At 43.6% G+C, this 18,977-nt stretch overlaps 1 protein-coding gene across 1 annotated transcript in view; it reads left to right on the top strand.

Annotated features, from left to right (window-relative positions):
* Positions 1–18,977, top strand: part of DHRSX (dehydrogenase/reductase X-linked) — a 363,656-nt gene that overhangs the window by 285,871 nt on the left and 58,808 nt on the right. The window lies entirely within an intron of this gene.

The following is an 18,977-nucleotide window of genomic DNA, read 5'->3' as shown; positions in this document are numbered from 1 at the left end:
CCACACAAAAATTGCTTGACTACCTTCTACACCTTTCGTAGGCTGGATTAAAAAACAACTCTGTCAGAGTTCATCTTAGTGCGTTTGGTTCATGCTACCATGATGTAGATGGTACACCCATCTCGATACAGCCCATAGTTGTACATTTCATGTGGGGCCTGCTTCAACTGAAGCCTCCCCTAAGACCTCCTGCTCTGTGTTGGAAGCTCAATGTGTAGTTGGCTCAGCTGATGAAAGCTCCTTTTGAGCTGCTGCTCACCTGTGACCTGTGACCAAGTACCTGACTTGGAAGATTATATTTTTGGTGGTAGTCACTTCAGCGCACAGGGTCAGTAAGCTTCAGGCTTTACATTTACGTTTATTGAATTTATGGATTGCCCAACACAAAAAGGCCTGGGTGATGAACAATAAAACATACTTAATGATAAGAACAATAGAAAATACATCATAATAAAAACATTTATAATCAGACAAAAGTAACACAAAAAACAGTTATAATAAAAAGCATAAGTCTAAAAGTAAATAATCGACTATTGGAGTAAAAACAATAATAATCAAATAAAACAGTAAAGTTAAAAAACAACAGAATCTAACAATAAGCTAGCTTAAATAAAAATGTTTTAACTTTTTTCCTGAATTGCTTTACTGAGTCAGATTGTCTTAAATCAATTGGTAATGAATTCCAAAAAGTAGGCTCTGCAATAGAAAAGGCACATTCATGTGTAGTATGTAAGTGGGCCACTTTTGGAGAAGGAATTTCAAGTAAATAACGATGTGAAGAGTGCAGGGTTCTTGTAGGTTGATTGAATTTTAACATAGACTTGGCCCAGTAACATGTCAGATCATTTATTTATTTATTTATTTATTGATTGTTTTTGTATACCGTCATTCAGGGGACCATCACAATGGTTCATATAATTGTTATAAGAACAAATAACTGTATAAATAATCAACTTATTAATAATAAAAATTAGAATAATTAAAATAATTTATCAACTTGAAAATCAGCATTGCAACTTTATATTTTATTCGTTCCATTACTGAGAGCCAATGAAGCTGCATCAGCACAGGTGTAATATGTTCTCTCCTTTTTAAGCCTGAGAGTAACCACGCAGCAGAGTTTAATAGCAGCTGCAAATGATGCAAAGATGAATATGGGAGATCAAGAAGTAAACTGCTACAGTAGTCGATAACTGGAAAAATAGATGCTTGGAATACAGTACGGAAATCTGCTTCATAAAGCAGTTTTTTTACACCAACGAGTAAACAGAGCTTATAGAAACCTTGAGAAATAACTTGTTTAATATGGGGACGGCAGGAAAGTGTATCATCAAGCATGATGATACACTTCCACTTGCCAAGATGCCAAGACTCTTTATATGATTGTTAGTATTGAAAGAGTAGTTGTTGAGGGTAATGTTTTTTTCATTAAAAGAACAGTATGGACTATGTATCGCAAGAAACTCTGTTTTAGACCTATTCAATGATAATTTGTTATACTGAAGCCATTTTTGAATTGTTGAAAAACAGATTTTAAGATGTTTGAGAGTGTCATCCCAGGATGAATGAATGCATATGACAAACTGAATGTCATTGGCATAAAGTTGGTAACAATCCATTAGACTTAAAAGAATTTTACAAATAGGCAAGAGATAAATGTTGAAAAGTGAAGCTGAAAGTGAGGATCCTTAAGGAACACCAGTTTTAATCTCAAATAGTGTAGAATAAGAATTATTGACTTTAATAACAAATGTTCGATTAGAAAGATAAGATTTGAACCAGTTGAGAACTGTCCTGGAGAGCCCGAATTCTTGAGACGGAAGAGCAAAATATTATGATCAATGGTATCAAAAACTGAAAAAATGTTGAGAGAAATGAGCAAAAACTGTTGGCCTGAGTCCAAGGCCTCTTCTCAAAAAATTGGTAAATGATGAAAGCATAATTTCAGTGCTAAGTGAACAGTGGAAGCGGATCAAGTAATTCATGTTTCTCTAGATACTCAGTAAGTTGTGCTAATTTGTAGATTCAAGAATCTTAGCAACATATGGTAATAAAGAAATAGGCCTGTAATTACCAGGATCAACAGGGTCAAGAGAGTGTTTTTTGAGAAGAGGGAGAACAACAGCTTGTTTTAAAGTAGAAGGAATGTGGCCCTCACTAAAAGAGAGATTGATCAGATTAGCAAAAACAGGAGCTAGAGTATTTTTGCAAGCTTTAAAAAGTGAGGAGGGACATAGAAACTGAGGGCATATAGTATCATTGGATTTGGTGATCAAGTTATCAACCTCAGTAGAAGAAACAGGTTCAAAATTTTCCCAAACTGACAGTATTGTAGAAGTGGGATTGGTGTGCCAGTTAGCGATTGAAGAGAAGGAGATGCAAAGATTCTCTATTTTTAGTTTAAAGTAGATGGAAAAAGAATCCGCACTGGGAATATTGGTAACTGAAGCATGAGTTCAGTGGGTATTGGGTTGGTTAACCTTTTGGCAATAATAAATAAGACTTTTGGATTGTATTCAACTTCACAAATTTTTTTTGAGAAGAAGTATTTCATAGCTGCATTGGTCAGAGCTTGAAATTCTTGAAGCAAGACAGAAAATGATAGGGCATGATCCGAGGAAGGCGCTTTTCTCCACCGTCGTTCAGCTTTTCTGAGCGATTGCCTAATATTTTTTACAGGTGTGGAGAAAAGCCAGGAGGAATGTTTAGGCTTGAAAGAATTAAAAGTTTTGAGAGGAGCAATCTGTTCAAGAACCAAGTCAACAGCCAAATTCCATTGAGATAGAGCAAATTCAAAATTATTAAAAGATAAGTTGGATAATAAAGGTGTTATGAAGTTGTGATACAGAGAGCTATCAATAAGACCACGATGAATGTGGCAATACGAGGATGGTGGAATAGTTGCAGTATCTTGGGAAATAGGTCATACAAATTTGATGAGAAAATGATCTGACCACGGAGTAGGAATAATGCTTAAGCTATGGGAACAGTCTAAATAAGATGGATTTGTTAACAAATATGAGATCTAAAGTGTGTCCCAGTTTGTGTGTTGGGGCAGCAATGAGTTGCAACCACCCAAGTGATAGTAATATTTGCAAGAAAAGAGAACAGTGAGCAGATAAGGGAACAGAATCAATATGTAAATTAAAATCTCCCAGAATGACCATCTGTTGGGAATTGTGGACCCTTGACCTGAGGTGGGGTTGTTACTACCTGAAGGGTTAGGCCCCACAGGTCCCCACTGTCGGGAGGCGAGGCTGGCCGGGAACAGAGGCAAGCTAGAACTTCACCTGTACCCACCCTCGTTCCCCGCAGGTTGAGCCCTTGTGCGGCTGGTTCCGGAGAGGGTAGACGAGGTGCAGAGAGTGTCAAAGAGGTTAGGCACAGTTTGCGACAAGAGAACTCTCAGAGGGAGGAGGAGAAAGAGCCTCAAGGAGTGCAAGGCCACTGCAGCTCTGAAGAGTGTAGAGCAGGACCAAATGGGAGTGACCTCGAGGAGAGGAGTGCAGGTGCAGAGACACGAACTGTGGTATGCTGAATAAGGGCTAGAGCGGGGGACCCGCTGTAGTAGGTGCCAAGAGAGTAGCAGTGCAGAGGTACTGCTTGAGACACGGCAATGTGGTGACAGGACCTTCTGTAGTAGCAGCACTGGGGAGTGCCCCGAGGAGCGGGGACACCAAGACACAGTCTGATGGAGTACCGCGCTGAGCCAGATCTTGCTGAGAAAAGGCATTGGAGCAAAGTCCTCAATGAGGAGTGCCGTGAGGGTCCCAAGGAGCAGAGGGCATGCGGTAGGGACTCACAAGTAGAGGCGCAGTGCCAGGCCTCGAGGAGCGGGAAGCGCTGAGAGAGTCCAGGTGAAGTAGTGCTGAACCTGGCCCCGAGGAGCAGGAAGCGCTGAGATAGCGAGTACAGGTGAAGTAGTGCTGAGCCAGGCCCAGAGGAGCGGGAAGTGTGAGAGAGATTCCAGGTGAAGTAGCGCTGAGCCAGGGCCCAAGGAGCAGGAAGCAATGAGAGAGTCAAGGTGAAGTAGCATTGAGCCTGGCCTCGAGGAGCGGGAAGCGCTGAGAGAGAGTCCAGGTGAAGTAGCGCTGAGCCAGGGCCCAAGGAGTGGGAGCGCTGAGACAGAAACCCTGATGGAGAAGCGCAGAGATCTGAAGGCAGGAATAACAGGACCATGAGAAAGGAACTGGCACCAAAAGGAACCAAGGAACTCGTTGCCAAGTCAGTTAGTGATGGCTAGAGGTGAAGCTTAAATATCCCGGGCCTGTGATGTCATCAGCCGGGGATGAGCCTGGAGTTCCCGCCATTGGCCCTTTAAAGGGAGGACAGATGGCGCGCGCGTCTAGAGAGGCCCAGGATCGGAACGCTGGTTGGCAGCATCCCAGCCACCACGTGGAGTGCAGGGAGCCAGGAGGAATGCGGCAGCAGAGACTGGCCACCGCCTCAAGAGAACCGGGGGTAGAGAGTCAAGCATGACATGACGTGAGTTGAGCTTGCTGTGGGCGGCCACAACACCATCTTATTTAAATGAAACTTGGTAAATAATGATTTTTCAAAGAAGGACGACAGTAATAGGAACTTTGACTGAACAAGATGATTGAGATCGGTATCAGGGCACATAGAGGAGCAAGGTCTTCATATCTACCTTGTCCAAGGATTCAAGGATTGTGAAGAAAAGGGCCTTGCAAATCCTCTGCACCTGCAGAGTCTTCTGCGGCATTCAGCGCGTACGAAGGAGGCACACACTCTGGCATTGCTCACTGGCTCTTGACCCCCCTGGTTTGGTGACATCATCAGGAGTCGGAGCCAAAGGCCAGGGTATAGCAGAGAGCCGGCGAGAAGTGGGGAAGCACTTGAGGTAAGGTCCCAGATGAGCCCAGTGGTGGATAAGGGCTAGTTGACCCAGGGAGTGTAAGCAAAACAGAAGCAAAGTCTCTGCAGCTGGCATTGCTCACCAGCTTTTGACCCCTCTCCCCCCCCCCCCCCCAGTTTGGTAATGTCATCGTGTGGTGGGGCCAGTGACTTATCCACCATATACTAAGTTCTATCATGACAGGGTGGTCTTGCGTACGCACCCTAAGATCTTGCCTAAGGTGGTGATGGAGTTCCATGTTAACCAGTCAATTGTCCTGCCAATTTTCTTTCCCAGACCCCATTCGCTCCAAGGCAAATGAGTACTGCACAGTTTGGTCTGCAAGTGAGCCTTAGCCTTCTATTTGGAGCAGACAGAAGCCCATAGACAGTCCACTCAACTTTTTATTTTTTTTGACAAGAATAAGTTGGGCGTTGCCATTGCCAAACAGTCAATATCCAGTTGGCTAGAGGATTGCATCTCCTTCTGTTATGCCCAGGCGGGGGTGCATCTTGTGGGTCATGTTAAGGCTCATTGTGTCAGAGCCATGGCAGCGTCAGTGGCCCACTTGTGAGCAGTTCCCATGGAGATCTGCAAGGCTGCGACATGGAGTTCTCTCCAAAAATTCACATCTCATTACAGTCTAGATAGGGAGAGCAGACACGACAGTAGGTTCAGCCAGTCTGTCCTCTGGAAACTGAGGTGTAGAACCCAACTCTCCTAGCCTGTTGTTTGGATTCAGGCTGTCTCCCCTTCTGTACCAACAGCACCAGTGGTGTTGTGCCCATTGGCACCTGGTTGGGTGTCTGTTGGTCCCCTTTTGTGTTGGGAAGCAGCCTGTAGCAAAGTAACTGGGAGATATCCGACTCGCTTATTCTTCAAACTCCTTCTTACCCCCAACCCACACCTTTGGCACCCTGACACAAATGACATGACTCTTTGTTTGGATTAATAAAGGCCGCAGTTTATTAACAAGACCCGAGCCCGCCAACAAAATTTTTATACAATACACATAAACCCCCTTTTCATAACATTGTCCATTGTGCCCCCCACCTTTTCCAGTGGTAAGGCTCCTATAATTCAACGCCTCTGAGCATCAGCCCCCCTCCTGCTCATTGGCAATCTCGTGTAGCAGCCCCCCCGCACTACACAAGATTCTCCCCCCCGCCATACAACTTTTAACCATAACATCAATTCAACAACGTTTGGGCTCGGGTTCCCCGCTTCCTGCGACAACTGCCCCTACTGGTACACCTTAACCTGCCTGCATTTCCTCTATCGGGTGGGAGGGAGGGAAATCCTCAGCCCGCCACCTCAGCCGTTCCTCGTCCGACTGAGGAGCGCAACCGTTTCTCCCTCTTCCCATTCCCTCCTTACCCAATCACCATTCTCCTATTCAAAATCCTACCCTCTTATTGGTCCCTCCAATTATTCCTACCCCCTCCTTATTTTCCTTCCGTATCTAGCCCTTTTTTTTTTTTTTAACCCTTCATACCGCTCGCTTTCCTCCCGTTACCTACGCTGAGCGAGACAAGCTCGCTCTGCTGCATGAATCACCCATGTGTGAGGACTATCATACTGCTTGTCCTCAGAGAAAACAGAGTTACTTACCTGTAACAAGTGTTCTCCAAGGACAGCAGTATGTTAGTCCTCACGAAATCCACCCACCACCCCACGGAGTTCGGTTTCTCCTATTTTTTATTTTTTCGTAATTCTATCTTACGAGACTTAAGAGGGCCCCCACATGGACGTGTGACATAGGGCATACTGGGCATGCTCAGTGTGCCTGGTCAAAGTTTCTAGAAACTTTGACTTAAGTTTTCTACATCGGGCTTCATCTGATGATGCCACCCATGTGTGAGGACTAACATCCTGCTGTCCTCAGAGATCACGTGTTACAGGTAAGCAGCTCTGCTTACTTTTCTTTTTACTGGCATTATTATTAATATCCTCGTGACTTACTCATAGTAGCAGTGCTGCAGTGTTGTAGTGCTGCAGTGCTGTTCATTTCTTTATTTCCATAAGGTTCAATTTTCAAAAGTTTTATGTGACTGAAAATAGCTTTTATCCACATAGATCTTAATCGGTTAAAACTCCCCCACCTCCATCACTACCTCCATCCTACCTGTACACACATCAGTCCAACTAAAATCAGTCCAGTCAAAATTGTTGTTTGAACAGATTTCAGCTGTATGAAAAAGTGGACGGGTCGGAGTGTGCCTAGGGCGAGGGTTTTCAAATGTAGCTAATTAGTCTGTTATTCAGCAGTAACAGGCTACATTCATTTGCCAAATGGAGCCGCAAAAATGGCTGTCTTAAATCTAACCATACTAGCAGGCCGATACAGTATGGTGGAGCGCACTGTTAGCCCTGGTTTGGACTCGCGTTTTCAACGCACTAGCTTTACCCCTTATACAGTAAGGGGTAATAGTGGGTCGAAAACGCGTGTCCAACCCCCCCCGAAACTAATAGCGCCCGCAACATGCAAATGCATGTTGATGGCCCTATTAGTTATTCCCGCGCGATACAGAAAGTAAAATGTGCAGCCAAGCCGCACATTTTACTTTCAGAAATTAATGCCTGCCCAAAGGCTGGCGTTAATTTCGGCCGGCACAGGGGAAGTGTACAGAAAAGCAGAAAAAACTGCTTTTCTGTACACCCTCTGACTTAATATCATAGCGATATTAAGTCGGAGGCCCCAAAAGTAAAAAAAAGTTAAAATTAAAAAAAAAAAAATTAAAAATCGGCCCGCGGGTTAAAAACCAGATGCTCAATTTTGCCGGCGTCCAGTTTCCGAACTCGTGGCTGTCGGCAGGTTTGAGAACCGACGCCAGAAAAATTGAGCGTCAGCTGTCAAACCCGCTGACAGCCGCCGCTCCTGTCAAAAAGGAGGCGCTAGGGACATTCTAGTGTCCCTAGCGCCTCCTTTTACCGCGGGCCCTCATTTGCATAGGCCACCCTCCTGAATCGCGCCCCCAGGAGAGTGGCCTGCGCGCGCGCTGGGAGAACGGGTGCTCGCCAGCTCTCCCGTGCATTTTTCTGCATCGGCCTGTAGATTTGTACAGTTAGATACAACCAGATATTCAGCTGCAAATTTAGCCAGTTCGCTGTGGCTGAATATCTGGGAACGTTAACAGGTTAAAATTAGCCAGTTAAATTTGCTGCCTAGTGGCTCTTTCAGAATCTAAATTCATGGGCATAGAAGGTTATAGGTGCCTAATTGTAAACCAGAGGTTGGCATCTTCTTTTGACCAAGTACCAAAAACCCCCCAGCAACATCGCTTGTAGCAATGCTGTCATGTGACCAAGGAGGTCCCGTGACCATAGCCTCTATGGAGAGTCCCCTTCCCCTAGTAACATTGCTTGTAACAATATCAAGATGTCACCAAGGAGGTCCCTTGAGCAGATCCAACCTTTACAAGGAGTCTTTCTCCCCACCCCCACCCAGCAACATAATCTAGATTCCTCCAGACCCTGATGTTGTCCTGCCTGCAGATCCAGCTTCTTATCACTTCTTGCCCTCCTGGCATGGCACTTGCTGGAAAATACTGGCAGCATCTTCAAAATGTTTGAGCCAGCTGTGTTGATCTCAAGCATCATATCTAAAAACAGGGATAATACCCTGGGTAATTGTGAATAAAGGCTGATGGCACCGTTGTCCTCTAGAGACTGCTTGTGAGTGAGCTGGAAGCCAAGAAGAGTAAGACGAAGCTGTGAGGCCAAAAATACAATCATAGAAAAAAGAATCAGGATGTTTGTCATTAGAAAGCAGATGAAGGTGGGAATTTGTTTTATATTTCTATCTGGCAGTTTTTTCCTGCTCCTCGGTTCTTCTAACTCAATTGGAACCAGGGCTGGAATTTGGCACTATGAGCTTTTGTATGCAATTACCTGTGAGTTTTTTTTCACCTATTTTGTAACCCCCTCCCAGCTTAGTTTAGTTCCCGTCATTGCAGTAACAATCCTCAGCCCCGGGGCCAGGCTCCAAGGCCTCCTTCAGGAATCCTGTAACTATAGGCCATAAATCTGGCTACTACCGTAGGTGTTACCATTGTACAATGACTATAACTCCCTCCTGCCCCTCCCCCCCCCCCTCCCTGCCCTTCCAAGGATTGTGAGTGCTGCCTCCACAGTATTTCTAGCCCTGGGCGGCCTGGGGAGTGGAAAACCTGAGCTGGAAATAAAACTCAGATCCCTCCTCATGGCACTGCCACTGAGCCACCAGGCTAGTCAATGTAGACATTTTTATATACCGTCATTCCAAGTAAAGATCACAATAATTTACAATATTAACATTCATAGGTATAAATCAGCAAGTAATGACTGGTTACATAGGAAGTATTCATAAACTTTAACTTGCATTAATATGTTTTGCTTTTCATCTGGAGTGCAGTCAGATACAAGCAATTATTACAGTCAGAGGATTTTGCAGTGTCCACACCTTAGTATAATAGTGGACCAGTAAAGTATATGTACAGTAGCTTGCTTGACTTCCACAAGACAGACAAGAAAGCAGAATTCTGATGGAAAGTTCCTAAAATAGAAAGCTCAGGAGCAAGCACAGATAAAATTAGGGGCCCGGTATACTATGGGTTTTCTCCTATTGTGTCTCTGTGGGGAAGATGCTTACAGGTAAATTTTTAAAAGAGTTACTCATGTAAATGTAACATATTATTTCAGCAAATTTCAAAAGTCATTTATCCATGTTAAGTGCACTTAAAGCAGGAAAAACCTATTCGCTATTCAATGGCATTTACTGTAGCAATTTTCAAAAGCCCACTTACACGGGTAAAGTGCATTTACACATGTAAAATCCAGCTCTAAGCATGTAAATGCTTTTGAAAATCAGTCCCTTGGTATACAGGATCTTAAGTAAGGACTCTGATCTCTGGATATGGTATTAATGCAGTTTCTAAATTTTGCAGGGATTCCTGTTTATTGGTGTGCTGTTAATTTCATTATAAAGAAGTTGCATTCAACTGGAAAAGGTTTCATTTTATCTCAGCTGTTGCTGGTAAATTGAATTGGTAGAGTGCCACTGCCTGTTCTTTAATATGTACTGTTCATCCGTGACCTCTGGCGCTGCCCAAGAAGACAGAATAATAGAATTTGTGAATCTCGAGAGCAGCCTGCAAACTGAACCGAGGTCTCTAGACTCCTGTATTGTCCCTTATTTTGTAAAGTTCTAGAAAGGTTTGAGAGGTTCACGGGTTGGACTTTTGCATGTTGCTTGTGATGGAATTACAGATCAGCAAGACAAGCAAATCATCAGATTATCTCAACAGGGTAAACTGGATGGACCATACTGTGTTCCTATCTCAGCAAGTTCATTATAGGCTTTATTTGAGCTATTTAAACAGTCACAGTATTTTCAGACAAAGATGTTGCAATGACTGGGGGAATCCACAGGATGGATCCTTAAGTCTTTGTTGCAAAGTACTGTATGTTCTTGGAATCACTGAATGTGCAAAGGGCTATGATGCGTACCTAATTCAAACGACATTGCAACTTGCATTAATAGCAGAGACTTATTGGTTCAGAAAATTAAGATATAAATCATGATGTTAGAAATTATTCCAGAGTGTGAGCAGTTTTCACACTCAAGAACCTTCTTCTCTGCCTGTCTTTCCCAAAGCTGCAATAAAACATTTCTTTGGTTAAAAAACGGCTCCAGTGTAGCTGTTATACCCTTCTTTTTTTTAGAGGCCCTAGCTCTTGTCTCCTGAGTGTATCCAATTTATAGATAAAGCTCATTTAAGTGAACCGGAACTTGCTTTGACTTTGTGCTAGGATATGTCGTAGTCTGGTAACCTGCTGTTAATAAAAGGCCTTTTTTGGAGATTTTCTTCTATGCTGTGGAACTGAAAATCTGCAAATCAAAAATTTAATTCTAGACCTCCACAGATGGTTAGAAAGGGTAATCCTCAAGCAGTATGGAGAAACCTTCAGGGATTGTCTTTAATTCTGCAAGTACTGGGGAGGAGACAAGTAGGAGACTAGAGGTAAAAGTCCACCCCCCAAACACATACACATACTGTCCCCCCTCTCTGCCCAGTTACATTTAGGCCTTTTGTGACCAGTACCGAACTGATTAAGGGATCTATGTAATTAAGGGGAAGCATGCTAAAATGTATTCATGTGCTTTCTTGCTGCATGTGGTACATTGGTCTTTTGAGATACTAATGATATGCAGAATATGCCCTCAAAGAGCTGTGTTAAAGTGAGCATGGACCTGTGAATGTATGCACTTCATGCATAATACTATGCTAATCGACCCAAAAGAGCCAATTTTGGGTGAATGAGGAGGCGTTGTGTCACAACATGTGCACATTTCGCCACATACAGAAGAGGCTTTTCTGGGGGAGAGGGGAAGGGCATTTTTACGTAAGCAAATAACTCACATAGATTTCATTTGGATTTTCAGAAGGCGTTTGACAAAGTCCCGCATGAGAAGCTTCTAAGAAAACTAAAAATTCATGGGATAGGAGGCAATGTCCTTTTGTGGATTGCAAGCTGCTTAAAAGACAGGAAACAGAGAGTAGGATTAAATGGTCAGTTTTCACAGTGGAAAAGGGTAAACAGTGGAGTGCCTCAGGGATCTGTACTTGGACCAGTGCTTTTCAATAAATTTATAAATGATCTGGAAAGGAATACAACGAGTGAGGTGGTGATCAAATTAGCGGATGATACAACATTATTCAGAGTAGTTAAATCTCAAGCCGATTGTGATGAATTGTAGGAGGACCTTGTGAGACTGGAAGATTGGGCTTCTAAATGGCAGATGAAATTTAACATGGACAAGTGGACAGTGATGCATGTAGGGAAAAATAACCCTTGCTGTAGTTACACAATGTTAGGTTCTGTCTTAGGAGTTACCACCCAGGAAAGAGATCTAGGCGTCATAGTGGATAATACATTGAAATCATCGACTCAGTGTGCTGTGGCGATCAAAAAAGCAAACAGAATGTTAGAAATTATTAGGAAGGGAATGGAAAATAAAACGGAGGATGTCATAATGCCGCTGTATCGCTCCATGGTGAGACCGCACCTTGAATACTGGGTATAATTCTGGTCGCCGCATCTCAAAAAGGGTATAGCTGCACTGGAGAAAGTGCAGAAAAGGGTGACCAAAACGAAAAGGGGCATGGAACAGCTGCCCTGTGAGGAAGGGCTAAAGAAGTTAAGGCTGTTCATTTTGGAGAAGAGACGACTGAGGGGGGATATGATAGAAGTCTACAAAATCATGAAAAGACTTGAACAAGTTAATATAAATTTATTTACTCTCTCAGATAATAGGACCAGAGGGGGCACTTCATGAAATTAGCAAGTGGCTCATTTGAAACAAATTAAAAAAAATTGTTTTTCACTCAGGGGCAGATTTTCAAAGGGTTATGAGCGTAACATACACGCATAACCCCCAAAAAGCTGCCCCAAGCTGCCCTTGCGCACGCCGAGCCTATCTTGCATAGACTCGGCAGCGCGCGCAAGCCCCGGGACACGCGTATGTCCTGGGGCTTGAAAAAGGGGGTGGGGCGAGGGCAGGGCTGGAGCCTCCAGGCACAGCGGCCATTTGCCGCTGTGCCCGGGATCTCGGGCTGGCCATCGCCGGCGCGCATAACCCACACCTGCCCGGAGGCAGGCGCAGCTTCTCAAACAAAGGTAAGGGGGTGGTTTTAGATAGGGCTGGGGGGCGGGTTAGGTAGGGGAAGAGAGGGGAAGGTGGGGGGTGGCAGAGGGAACAGGGAAAGCCATCAGGGCTCCCCTAGGGCTTGGCGCACACAAGGTGCACAATTGTGCACCCCCTTGCATGCGCTGACCCCGGATTTTATAACATGCGCGCGGCTGCACGCACATGTTATAAAATCGGGCGTAGATTTGTGCGCGCCGTTGTTGCACGTACAAATCTACGCCTGCGCCTAAGTTTTAAAATCTGGCCCTCAGTGCATAGTTAAGCTCTGGAATTCATTGCCAGAGGATGTGGTTACAGAAGTTAGTGTAAATGGGTTTTAAAAAGGTTTGGATAAGTTCCTAGAGGAAAAAATGCATAAACTGCTATTACAGTAATTAATATGCAATAGTTTGGGTATTTGCCAGGTTCTTGTCACTTGGATTGGCCACTGTTGGAAACAGGATACTGGGCTTGATGGACCCTTGAGCTGACCCAGTACGGCATGTCTGATGTTCTGATATTCTTATCTGCTTAACTCTTTGCATATTGAGTGAATTTGCATACTGACTGAATTTAAAAAGAGTTGCTCATGTTAAAAGGCCCATATACGTGAGTATCTGGGCCAAGTGCGAGCAACTCGTATTTTTAAACGGTCCAATTATATGTGCATATGCGTGTGCGTGGGCAACCCAAGGTGAGGGAAAAAGGGGCGGCGTTAGGGCAGGGCCAACATTTATGCATGTAAATCTGGATTTTAAATCCCACGCCCACAGCACACATGGTGCTGTCCCCTGCGCTTATTTACTTCTGCACTTGATGAGGTGTAAGTCAGAAGAAAACCCGTGTTAGGCCTAAAATGACTGACTAAGGGGTCTGGGTAAACTGGGAGGAGTGCAGGCTGAAGAACCAGAGGGGTCTGCATGATCTAGAGCAGTGGTTCTCAACCAGTGTGTCGGGACACACTGGTGTGTGTTACTAAGGATCAGAAGGTGTGTCCCCCAAAATTTGACATACAAGCCTATGCTTGATTAACAGCCACATGTACTTGCTGCTTGTGGAGAGTGCAGATCAAGGAGCTGGTACTTAAAATTCCCCATCATCACTCCCTGTTCTTGCTTTTCCCCATTTTTCCTCTGTATCTTTGTTTATAATTTATGGTCTTTTGTTCTGTATTAGATAAGGGTCAGTCTGCATTCTGCATGTTTGACAGAGGTGAGGGATTCTGCTAACTAGGATGTGGATTCTGTGTAGGGATCTAGAGCCGTTTGGCTTGCTTTGTTTGTCCAGTAGTAAGTGTACTGTGTTCTATAGTTGTAATGTTGCTTTTTCATAGGTAAGATTGTTGCCTTTCAAGTCCTAGGACAAGGTGTTAGTGCTCTTATGTTATGGCTGCTATGCTATATAATTTCTAAATGTCTTTTTAACAGGTTTTCATGTTATTTCGCAAACTGTCTGGCAGGGAAGGGATTTTGACATAGTATTACTGAGGGGGTATCAGAATTTGAATATATTTTCTGTATGGTGAGTTGAAGGGGGAAATTTCCTATCTCTTCTTTGTATAAACTCCAGAAGAGGTCAGAACTTCCTGAGGTTGACAGTGAAATGCATGAGTGCCTGTATCGAAAAACTTTGTACTTACATATGCATATCAGTCCCAGATTTCTCACTGATGCAGAAAGCAAAGATTAACATTTTTGTGAAAAAAATATTTAATAATGATATTTTATAAGTAGTTATTGAAATTAAAGAATCTGTTGTCTTTCTCCTGCATCATTTTCAACAATAAAATATCTAGGATTTATTTTTTTTTTTAGTAAGGCTGTTAAATGTAGCGTGCAATGTGTCACGCAAGTGATCATCATCTGTCACGTGTGTCATGACTGAAAAAAGGTTGAGAACCACTGATCTAGAGATAGACTGGGCAAACTGGTGGACTAATAGGGCAAACTGGCTATTTCCTTCACTCGTGCATGTTTTAAAGTCTGCTTTGCAGTGTGCATTAAAGCCAACACATTGCTAGGGAAGATATGTGAATAACATTTGCTCGTGTAACCGCTTAAAACTAGGAGCACAAATGTGCTCATTAGATTTTAAATCATATGCGTGCACATGCGCGGATGATTTAAAATTCACGTGTATGTGCACTCACGCGGTCATACACACCTATGTGGGCACATGCGTGCTCGTTTTAAAGTTACCGTCCCTGTATTTATATCCCAAAAGTATGAACGTATGTTTCAGTAAAGGTATATGTATATAATTCAGGAAAATGCATACTTTCTCTGCCCATTGTTTAAAATGATGTGCCTATAATTATGCATGTAATAATTATAACGTGCGCATAATAACCCTGCATTATACGCAGAAGCATGTATTTTATAAAGAATGTGTATACTCCGCTTCTGTAAATACATACTTGCGCACATACTGGCGATCACCAGTTCGCCGACCCTTCCACCAGACCTTCACCAGTTCATGTAGACCGTCCAGCATCTTACCCTGACCCACCACTAACAAATTTGCAGACAAAAAACAAGTGCAATTTTCACTTCCATGATTAAGTGAGTTGTAAAAGCGCACTTACAAAATAACAACTTGTGCGTGTACTTCCACACTCCGCCCTAGAGCACACTTAAACTGCCCCTTTCTTTCTCTGTTAACATTTACTCTTGACCCCACATGTACGCATGCATTCTCGATGTTTCCAAAATAGCATTTATGCAGGTACCTACTCCTTACGTGCATAAATGATTTTACGAATGGAAACCTTTTGAGAATTAACCCCATTAATTAATTTTTTTTATTTATGCCCTTTTCAGTTATATTATGAGAAAACATCATGCACAGAAAAGGAAAAGAAGAATGAAATTTCAACCTTAACAATCAAAGAATAACAAGCAATACTATCATTGCTTACAATTCCAAAAAGCCACAAGAGGAGAGCCATTAATTTAATTCAAGGAAAATCTCAATTAGGAAATAACAAGGAAACAAAGCAGTGACAATAAATGGAGATTTCAGTCCTTGAGGACACTCAGCCAACTATGGAGAGAGTCAGGCAAGGGTGTTCGCATTCCCTCTGAATGCTGAACCAATTTAACACTAAGAAACAAAGATAATTGAGAGGAAATATAAAAAAAATACGAGAGGCCCTTGAATTTTACAAAACATTTACACGGGAACTTTAAAAGAAAAAAAGCCCCAATTTTCAAAAACTGTTTCCTTTTCTTCTGAGTTTGTCTGGAAACAGGGTATACCCTAACTTTTAAATACAAAAAGAGCTTAGAGCGATGTTTAAAGTATAACCTTAATAGCCAGTCACGGTCGGGTTCCAACACAAACGAGACCAACATGGTGGCCGGTTCCACAAGGACACTGTCTGATGTTTCGAGAAGCTTAGAAATATCCATATTCAATGGCATCAAAGGTTCTACATCTTGAGAACCCACTTGAACTAGAGTTAATAAATCGAAAAATATTCCCACAAATAACATGTTCCAGATTTTCTAATTTATTCTGTAGAAACTGATTTTTTTTTTATCAAAAGTTCCTGAGAAGGCCTCAATCCTTGGACTTCCTGTGTATCTTCTTCAGATACTCATTAGAAGCTTCTAATGATATTATTCTTTTTTCGCTTTCACCACCAATGTTAGGACCGCCGGCCGCGGCAGCCCGCAACCAAGGCCGGGTGTCATGGCCGCTGGCCGCGGTGGGCCGTGACCAGGGTTGGGCCAGCGGCCGCGGCAATGATAAACTTACCTGAGGCGTCGGGCTTGTCAGAAGCTACTGCTGTGGCAGGCAACCTCCTTTTTTGCCTTCCTCGTGGCTGCTGCTGCTGCCAAGCCCGGCCGCATGGTTCCTCTCGGCTGGGCTGGCTCCTCCCCCTCTGCCTCTGCTAGGAGCCACATGCGCGGCTGAAGAGAATATTTAAAGGAGCCATGACAGGAAATTGTCATGGCTCCTCCTGGGACTCCTCCCTCTGGTTCCTGTATTTAAGGCAAGGTCTAACACTGAGACCTTGCCTTGGTATTGAGGCTCTGTGCTTGGTTCCTGTGTTCCATGTTCCTGGATTTGCTCTTCATCCCACTTCTGCTTCTCCACTTCGTTGGATTGTTTCTTTGGCTTCTGACCTTCGGACCGGCCGTGGTGATTTTCTGGTGTTGACTTGGACTGGCTTCGGACCACTCTCCCGTCTGCTCCTGGACCGGCTCTTGACCTCTCTCTGGACTTTGACCCTTGGACTGGCTTTGGACTATCCTTCGACATCTACTCCCGGACTGATTACGACCTGCTGGAGGCGCCAGCCTTCTGGAACCTAAAAACTGCAGGAGGCGCCTGCATCCAGACTATCTTCAGGGAGTCTCCTAAGTCCCAGCGGCCGTGTCCCTACGGACTCCTCCTGGGGGGATCACGAGCTTCCAGGGTGAAGCCTTCATCCAACATCTATATCAGCAGGCCTTGCCATCTGACGGTACAGACCGAAGAGGGTTGACTCCCTTTTTGGTAGCACTGACTCTACCTTGAAACAGGGGTCCACTTTCTGAATCATAACAACCAAAGGATTAAGTTGATCAAAAAAATGAGGCCCCAAGCTTTTCAATAGCCTCCCATATTGTTTCAAGAGTTATCTGTTTAGGTCTTACCAACAATGTTTGCTTCAAAAATTGTTGAGGTTCAGCAGCCGGAGTAGAAATTAACTGTCTTACAATGAAAATTTACCTCTGTCGGTAAGCCAGCAGACCCCACAATAGAATCCTCACCAGCATCTGTTCCATCTCTCCAGGGATGCACTGACCCTGTACACAGGGCAACGGCATCATCATCATGCCCTACTCCCCCCAACAGGACATCCAGGTCTCTAGAGGCAGCAGATTAGCTGGTGGAGTGCTCATGATCGGGGAAAGTGAGACGAAAAGGCTCAGAGGTGAGGCATGCACATCCTCTCCAGCCTCCTCCTCCAAGGGCCGTGTTCCCGATCACCAACTGTGCACAACGTGTGCATCCATCAGGCCAGTAATGGAGGGATCTATCAAGGCTGCAGGGTAAGTCCTCTCTTTAGCCCTTCGTTTTCAACAAGGTAAATTTAGAAAAAGAAACAAAAAGAGCTCATGCTTCAAGCACTGCAGTCAGCATCTTGGATCAACCCCATTATTTTCTCTGAAAACAAATATGCGCAAAAAAAGCAAGTGCATATGTCTGCAGGTTCTTTGAAAATTGGTACAGAGTCCACAGGCAAAACGTACCCACAGTCTGGGCAATTTGAAAATTGCTTCCAGGGATGGTGATTTTCAGTCGTCCTCAAAGGACTAAAGTCTGCATGCACAAAGCAGAGGTGAGCCCAGATTTTCAAAATGGATTTACACACATAAGTCCGCTTTTAAAATTAATGGGTACATGCTGAAAGCAACGCAGTATGCACACTAATGAGCAGGTGTAAATATGCATGAGAAGATTTCTAGGCATGTTTTTGAAAATCAAAAGTATGCAAATAAATGCAATCGCCCTCCCAACTCCGCCTCCCCCTTCCCAGAATGCCTTACACCAGTGAGTGTAAAAGTACATGTGGAATTTATGCCGCATGTGCTTTTACATGTACACCTCCCCCCCCTGAGGAATTGTTTAAAGTCCATTTACACACACAAAACTACGTTTATCTGCAGAACTGTTTTTGAAAATAAGGCCACGTATGCTTTGAAAAATCTTGGGTGCAGACAGCAAGGATTTATTTATAGTTGATGTAATTAAAGCCTTTGGGATGATTTTTCAAAGCGTTATGCATATAAAAATTAGCATATACTCACATAAGTAACCTGTACGCACATAATCGATATTTTACAAACATTTAAAATATGCACATACTTTAGGTTTAATTGCCCATATACGTACAGAAAAAAGGGGTGAAGTGGGGCGTTCTGGGGCGGGGCCAACAAGTACATGTGCAAGTTGCTATTGCACAAGTGACATACGCGTGTACATTTGGCGACGGGCTTGCCTCCTTTTACACGTGCTATTTAGCTTGCGTAATTGATATCAAACTTGTTTCTTATTCACTTTTGGCTGGGTGGAAGGCTTGGGTGAACAGGAGGGAGTTCAGAATGAAGAACAAGGAGGGTCCCAATGACCTGGAGAAGGACTGGGTGACTTGGTGGAGAAATTTTAATTAAAAAAGACATGTATGTTTTCAAATATACCGACATGCATGTTTAAGTCCTACTCTATTTTCAGGCGTAAAAATATGCACGTATATATTTTTTACATCGGTGGGAAAAGTATGCGTGTTCAAGGCATTGAAATTCTCGCTTTCCATGCATTGCATGTGTTCCCATCTGGATATGTTGTGGATTAGACATACGCATATTTTATAATATGTGCACATCTGGTATGTGTGGGTTATAAAATACTATTGTCGATCTCCAGCAGCCATATACGCACGTATATGAGGATGCGCAGAGT

This window comes from Rhinatrema bivittatum, chromosome 5 (assembly GCF_901001135.1).
Source record: "Rhinatrema bivittatum chromosome 5, aRhiBiv1.1, whole genome shotgun sequence".
Lineage (NCBI taxonomy): Eukaryota > Metazoa > Chordata > Amphibia > Gymnophiona > Rhinatrematidae > Rhinatrema > Rhinatrema bivittatum.
This window is presented reverse-complemented; position numbering and strand designations above follow the sequence as displayed.